This window comes from Buteo buteo, chromosome 20, assembly GCF_964188355.1.
Source record: "Buteo buteo chromosome 20, bButBut1.hap1.1, whole genome shotgun sequence".
In the NCBI taxonomy this organism is placed as follows: domain Eukaryota; kingdom Metazoa; phylum Chordata; class Aves; order Accipitriformes; family Accipitridae; genus Buteo; species Buteo buteo.
The window spans coordinates 10946496-10954489 of NC_134190.1; positions in this window are offsets into that span (position 1 = coordinate 10946496).

Sequence of the window (7994 nt, forward strand, 5' to 3'; positions counted from 1 at the left end):
GTCCATTATTAGAAGTCATATCTTTCTGAGAATAATGTGCTATATATAGGAAACTTTTCATCCTCAGCTTTTTTTGTGTGTGTGTATAGAGAGACAGTATGTGTTTGTGCATGCATGCACACACACATCCCTATACACAAGAGGTTATGAAAGGCTGGTGCTTCTTTTTCTGTAGCAGAAGCAGGAATAATATCTCAAAATAATCTCTGCTGTCTGTGAGGAGTTTGGTTGATTAGATTCACATGCACACATCTGTGAGCAAGGTATTGAAGTAATTCAACAATTGAAGTGCAGCACAACATTGCCATTATTCCGCCTTTGTATTTCTGCGCACCCAAAATTATGGAAGCCCCCTGGGTATGCACAACCTTAGATATGTTCATTCATCTCCTTGGGCCCTGGTGTAGCCTCTCACGCAGCACGAGCCTGTAACTTTGAATGCAGAATTACCATAGAAACATCCTTGGCATCAAGGAGATATTTGAAGAAGCATCCTCTGCTGCCTCATTTGGGGGATTCGGGTTGCCAGGGGCCTTTAGTGGGCTGCAGAAGAGAGCTGGGGATCGCACGTGACTAGGAGTCATTACTCCTGAGCTCTGATCCCATCCAGCTCTCTGCTCAGCCTTGGGAAAACCGTTCTCTGTCAGTAATGCAGGTTTCCCAAAGAATGCTTAAATACTAAACTGACCTCAGAGGTAACCTGCTCTGTCTTAGTATCCCCCCCAAGAAGGAAGGTTGATCATGGCTAATAGGGCTATGCAAAGATTTGATTTTTTTTTTCTTATTTATTTGTACTTTATGAACTAGAAAAGCATTTTTGTCATTGGCTAAGACTGAGATTAAGTGTTCTGTTAAACCAGAAGGCAAGCAAACCACTATTATGTCATTTCTCTTGGGGAAAGAATTGTTGGAGAAGGGACACATCGTTCAAAAATACTACTGAATTCTGAAATCAAATGTCAAATTGTTCCCATTAGGAAGACTGTCAAAATGTATATTTTAGTTAATTTTGGCCAACTTTTTGTTTGAAAAAGAGTTATCCTCTAAATTAGATGCAGCTTGAATAATAGTATGTCACTGAATGTTCCACTGAAATAAAATATATGCACAAAAATATTAAAAAAAACCTGGTAAGACAAAGTAGCTATTTTGCCTCGGTAGCTGCTGAAGTATTGTCCTGCATTTGTTGTGGGAAGTGGAATGCCCTCCGTTACTGCATAAAGCTACCTGTAGTGTCATATTTGCATTTAAGGGTGACTAGAATAACCTTAAAAAATACTTCTCGCATAATACATAATGCAGCAATAGTTAAGATGTCAACGTGTCCAACTGTAAGTGCTTTGTGGCAGAACTGTGACAATCTTTGTACAACACCTCTCATAAAATTTCTTGATCCTAATTGGGATCAGTAGATGCTTCTGCACTATGAATATTAAATACCAAAAGATTTGTGCCTGAGCAATGCTGTCTGATAGCTGGTAAGAAAATGAAGCCAAGACTCATTCTGTGTGTGCATACTCTTTCCATGTAGTGCTTTATGGATACATGCAAAATAAATGTTAACTGAGGAAATAATATCAGTCTTTGCAACAATTTGCTGTTTAGCTTGTGGTTCCAGTGTGGCAACTAATAACTGGAGTTGGGCAAACCAATTAAAAGCTACATGATTTTTAAAATGAGTTTATTTTACAAGCTTGGAAAATGTGGCTTAACAGCGATGTTGTTTTCCTTGTATGTTTTTGTATGTTTTAGCAGTTGAAGGCCAGTGGGAAAGTGCCAGAATGCCATGAAGGTGGTTTTAGGCAGAGCAACAATTTCAGGTTTAATAAAAGTGTATTCTCTCAAAATTGTTCAATCTCCTCATGTGGTTAAGAGGTTTGGATGAGGTTCAACTAAATTTCTTAAAATCTGTGTTTTTATCTGAACACAAACCACATGGGTTTAGTGCTAGCGAGAGGTACAAGCTTGAATTACTGAAATTTCATGTATGTATGTAAGAACTTACAGGTCTTGGGTAACGATGACAAAATAAGTAGCTTTGGTAGGGCCTTTCTCCCCATTATCTTACTGCCTGCCAGAGCCTGTCAAGCTAACGATCTCCAGGAGAAATCGTCTCTGCGACCTGACAGCTTATCTTACTTTTGCAGCAAAGATTGAAGTTAAATGATGCTGCTTGAGCCTTAAGGTCCTGGTGCTCACCTAATTGCCAGTCTGAAATGGCAGAAAATAATCATGGGTGTACCATGGAAAAGTGGGATGTTTATAAGGTGCCAGCTCCCTTGGAGTTGTTGCTATCGCTAAAAAAAGCGTAGCTTGTGTCTACCTAAACCCAGAAATCTTAACAGAATGGAGTTATAAACAATTAAGTGACAAAATGAGTTACTGAGATGTTCTTTAACACAAAGGCTTTTCTTCTGCACCTCCAGCATTTCAGTTAGCTAAACTGCTGCCCTGGAGGCTGGTCAGAGCTGTGGTTTTGCTGTTTCTGTTGGTGGTGGCTGTATGTCAGCCAAGATAAACAGCCCAGCTTAACATGTTCACTTGTTACCTCTTGTGATGGAGCCACGCATTATTTGGGGGATTTGTTCGCTTCCTCCTTCCTGACTTTGTGTGACTGTCACATTCCTTAATTAGGACAGTGGTGATTTTACCTATTTATAGTAAATTTATGTTACTGTAGTAAACTTGTGAGCAATGCACTACTAAATGCGGATCACCCCGCATTGCTCTCAAAGCCATGAAAATTATGGACTCTGGGCATGACATAAGCATACAAAAGATAGTTTAAAGATGAGGTGGTTTAAATCTCCCCTGGCTCATGAGTAGACTTAGAGAAACCCTTTAGAGTCCTTGTTACAGTTTATTTCTATAAATGCTATGAGTCTAGAATGTAAGTGCTTTGGAGTGCACCTTTTGCTTATGACTGTTGAAAGCAGCGCAGTAACGCAGGAACGGGTTTGGGATATGCTTGAATGGGAGCCCACTCCGAACGCACCAGGCAAAGAGTAAATGTTCCTCAGTCTTAAAGCTTCAGATGAGCGTGATAGCCAAAAGCCTGGATGGTGGATGGAGAGTGGGAGTGAATGGAACTACAAGGAAAGATGCTTCAGGGTTTGATATAAAGCAGCATGGAGAATGGCACACTGGACAGGTTTTTTGCTCAGACCTTTTTCTTTTTCTCATTCCCAAACCCATTTTTTTGGATCATTGTGCTAGATGCGTGCTAAGGGGTGTTCATGTAACTCCAGGACGTGGGAGTTGATACCCATTTCTGAAGCTGAGTGACAGTAGTTATTGTTGCCCAAATTTGCATCTACCACTTACCCCCCTAGGCCTGGCTTTTACCTAAACTGAAACATGTTGAAGTTGAGTGTCCTGCTGACTTTCAACGACATTTGAATCCAGACCAGGACTTTGAGGTGGTGCACCTTGTTCAGGTCCCTTCTCAAGTGTCATGTGTTTCCATCTCCCTGTGTCTTCAAACAATTACAGATGTCTTGGATGGTTCTAATCTTTGTCTTTCTGGCAAAACGTTTGGGAGATTTGAGAGAAGAGGAAAAAGGCCTTCCTATCAGTCTATTCTGCTATTGAAGAAAGGGGGAGGTAGTTGTCTGCTTTTAATGAAAACTTGTAGCAGGGAAGATGGCTCTGTGAAAACACTTCTGGAGGGTTTACTTAAACATCTTGAAAGTAACAGCAGTTCCTACAGGAATAAAATACAGCTGCAAACAAGTTTCCTTAGTTGTATTGATCATCCTCTCACACAATTATTAGCCAAGTCTTCAAAACAAACAAAAAAGTTGCCTCCATCTCTGACAAATCAAGCCTCAGTCCACAGCCCAAAGTGACTTCTGTGTGCATGAGAGGCAAGGAATTCTTGAGAATCTCAATAAAAGTTACATTTTCCCTTTGATGGGTGGGGGTTGGAAAGGAAAGGGAATGTGTGACCATTCATCACAGCTCCAGGCTCATTAGTACCCAGGAACTTTCTACTCTAAATGACAAAGAGTTTCACTGTCGCCAAAGAGAAATTGCTGCTGACCTTAGACCTCTTTTTGGAAAGTAAAATAATGGAGCACAGGAGCAGAGTTTGATATTTGACCGAATTCTACACAATTATCATGCATGTGTATATAATAAAATTAATTCTGTGTCTCTGCATTGTAGCCTCCGGCAAGCAGCGTACAATCAGTTTTGTATGTATAATAGATCACAGAGTTGTTCATGAATAATACAAATGCATTGAGCAGATACTAGTGAGTGAGGATGTTTGTCTTTGCATGGAATCGAAGTGAACATGTAATATTGTGATAATATATATTTGATGAATTCAGGTCTGACTTGCCTTTGCCATAGCTTGCTAATTCCCCAACAAGGGTTGCCACAATAATTGAGTTTCCAATAACATTATGATTATTTCCACATGATAATTTAATTGTAGGTATTTTTTAATATTGTAATAATGTAGATTTGTGATTATTATGCATTTGCATGCAGATTTTCATGGTGACTCGGAGCACATCCCTACATTTATAACTTAATTTCCTATATTATTGCATATATATTTTGGGATGAACTCATTAATGCAAACTAAAAAAAAAGTAGGTCTTTTTAGTCATTTTGCTTTTATTATAAATGGCTGAAAGCTTTGCTCGTATTTTTAGACCAGTCTAAACAAGTGAATAAACAAAAGACAACTGTAATTCACGGATGGATTAATTTAAAATAATAATGTAATTACAAATCATGGCAGATTTGTCTGAGGTAATTGGGATGCAAACTGGTACAAATTTTGCTTTACTGAAACAAAACTTGTTTAGATGAATCACCAAGTTTAGTAGGGGCTGTTTTCCATTTTTCCGATTCCCCTATATAAGGGGTTGGCAAAGTAACATTGTCTCAAAATTAATGGGTGCCTGTACAAATGGGCGTAACGAGAGGGAAGCCTGAACATCTGGACCTAACTAGACACTATTTTGGCAAGCAGTATGCCCAGTAAGAATAGAATTGGGTATGCAGAATCATGACACTAGCAGGGCTTTTATCAGTTAATTTCTCCACTCTGGAAAGAGGCTGGTTGCTTGCCTGATAACAACCTTCAAACTGCATTAGAAAACCTCGCCTGAAATTCAGTGGGGCAAAGGAGGTAGGCCTTTCTCCAGAAATAAACTCCGTTCCCATTAATTGGAGCAGACATTTGTACAATCCTGCGAGCATCCTGCTTCAAATAGGAGAGCTCTCTTCCAGGCGTATCAAAAATTTGAAAAGGATGAAATGGTTTTAGCTAAATACTTGTGTTTTGAAAATAAACTTCCCAGAGAAAGTGACACGAGGTTTGTGTGTTGTTCATATTTCTGGTTTGTCTCAAGGTACAAGTAGTTGGAGGAACGTCTCTTCCACTTTTCATCTGTTAAATCTCAGCTCCTCAAATCAAACTGGCATCACAGCAGAGTTCTTGGTCTCCTCCAGGTTAGCTATAGCTGGCAGGTCGGATTTCAGTTGCTGACGTGGCAGGCAGGCACATGCAATAGGAACTAGGAGAACAGGCCTGGTCCAGATCTTCAGACATGGAAGTCTAAAACTAGGGACTGGAATATATAACTTACTGCTATCCTTTCACATCATTCTTCAGTGCATGCGGATGCCCTTCCTTCCAGTGTAATTTTTGGTGCCTGCTTGTACTTTCAAATGTATTCCTCTAAATTAACAACATACAAGACACAATGAGATTAAGTCCCTTCTCTTTCATCTTTCCTTGCTCCGTGGACCTAAGAGTTGATTTGAAAAATGAAAGCTTGATTTAGACAGTAAAGAGAGCAGCCGGGATTCTGTGGTAGAGGATGGTCTCTCTAGGTTTTGCAGCAGAATGCCTACTCGTATAGGTAAATTAGATTCTGTCCTGAAACCCACTGAAGCCATTTTGATCCAAGTCTTTTGTAAATCCAGTCTCTAGCTAAGAAGCACTTTGGCAGCTGACTTTACTAGAAGCAGTAAAAGTATCAAAACACAAAGGTGGTTCCATCGGCAGGAGAAGTTCACAAATCTGTAACTGTGCCTTGCTGAAAGCAAGCAATAGCTTGACACAGGGGACCTGGAAGGTTGGTCTAGCTGTTATTTTGTTTTATAGTGGGTCACCAGCATAAAATTAAGGATGTCTTTTATGCTGTGGCGTTAGATCTTAAATTATCTCAGGCATTATTTTGCACATAGCAAGCACCATAGAATATAAAAGTATCATCATCTCAGTAAGTCCTGGATGCAACATGTAATTCCTGCTTGTCATGAAGATACCTAAAGTTGTTGCAGATACCAGATGATTTATAATCAGATAATTGTTTTCATTACTGTATGTTCCTGATGTTACTTATACAGATATGATAGGTGGGTGTACATAAAATTAGAAGTAAGCCTGCTGAAAAGCACTGATAAGCGTTACATGCATGAGTAACACATGTTCATGAGTAATTTTCTCTGATGAAAGAAATTGCGACTAAACTTTTGTAATGCAGAGGATGAAGCTGCTCTAGCCTTTCGACTTTTCCAGCATCACAGAGGTTAGAACTTGGAAGAGCCCAGTTCCTTTCCTATATTTACCTGATGGGTTTTGAATTTAAGTTACTCATTTGTCCAGAGAATGCAGAATTGCTGTAATGTTTTAAACTGGGGGAGGTGGTGTGGAGTCCCTCAGCCTCTCCTATTAGTGCTGTTTCTCATGCTGTGAAAAAGTTGAGTTTGGCCCAGTGGCAAGGCAGGCCTCCAGCTGGGTGGCTGCTGTGCTCTCTGTGGAAACGCACGGCAGTGCTTCCATCGGAGAAATTAAGAACGCTCTCCCTTCCCCTGACCTCGTACACAGAGATGGAAATACACAATTTCCTGGTGGCCAGGATCCTTTCCTGAGGAGGGCAGGGGGCATTGAGTTCAACTTCATTCAGCAGGAAGATAGGTTTGCATCGAGGTGCCAGTCAGTAGGGCGAGAGATAAAAATGCCTCTCCCAGTTCCTCTGTTGCAACTTCAGTGCATCGTGTCCTTTGCTTTGGTTGCAGTATGTGAGAAGGAAATGTTTAATTTCAGGTCACTTGGAAGGCTTCTTTTGACACAAAATCATTTTTTGTTGCTACTTTGTTCCTTCAGTTGAAGAAAAAAAAAAAAAATCACCTTCAGTTTTCTTGCAATTGTTTTTTCCATTTGTAGTTGTCTGTGAAGCAGTGGGACCGTGTCATTTCTGCATGAGGCAGGGATATGTTCTCTTGTGCACAGATCAACGTTTCCCAGCCTATTCTTAAGGAAGGCATTCCTCAAAAATCATTTGAGTAAGGAGGTATTTATGTATTGTCCATCTTCTCTAGTGCTCGCAAATGCATGATTCATGGCCACTAGTTGTTCTTCTCATAGCAGGGAAGGTTTATTGGCCATAACCCTGGAAGTCCCCCGTGTGTCAAATGATCACTGATTGTATTGGAAAAGGATGCTTCAGTGACAGCAGGCAGCCCCTGGGTGGAAAGAGATGTCCCTTGTCCCCGAGCAATAACCGGTACGGATGATTGAGACTTGTTGATAGACCTCCATGGAAGTCTTACCTAGTAGTCGGGGCTTAGCAGTGTCTGACTTGGTGAAGGATCCTTCAGTACGGGATGCTTACACTTGATTTGTTACTCTCATCAAGGAAGGCATAAAGGTAGGCAAAAACCGAACATGCCTTGAGGCCCGGTCAGATGCAGTTTTACCACAACCTCCATCTTATGGGGGGACGGGAAACAAAGAAAAGGCTGCTAGAATTTACAAAATATAATTATTGGCTAATTTCTTCATCAGCGAGACCTGTAAGAAATCAGTGATGTCTCTCCTGAGAGATTAGTGGTGTCACCTCACATGTCCTCGGGGTGCCAAATGGTATAAAACATTCACTTTGAAAGTACTGCACTGTGATAAGCTTCAACTCCCAAGGGATGCATTGTGTGTACATTTTGTTATATGTAATGACACACTAAAAGGG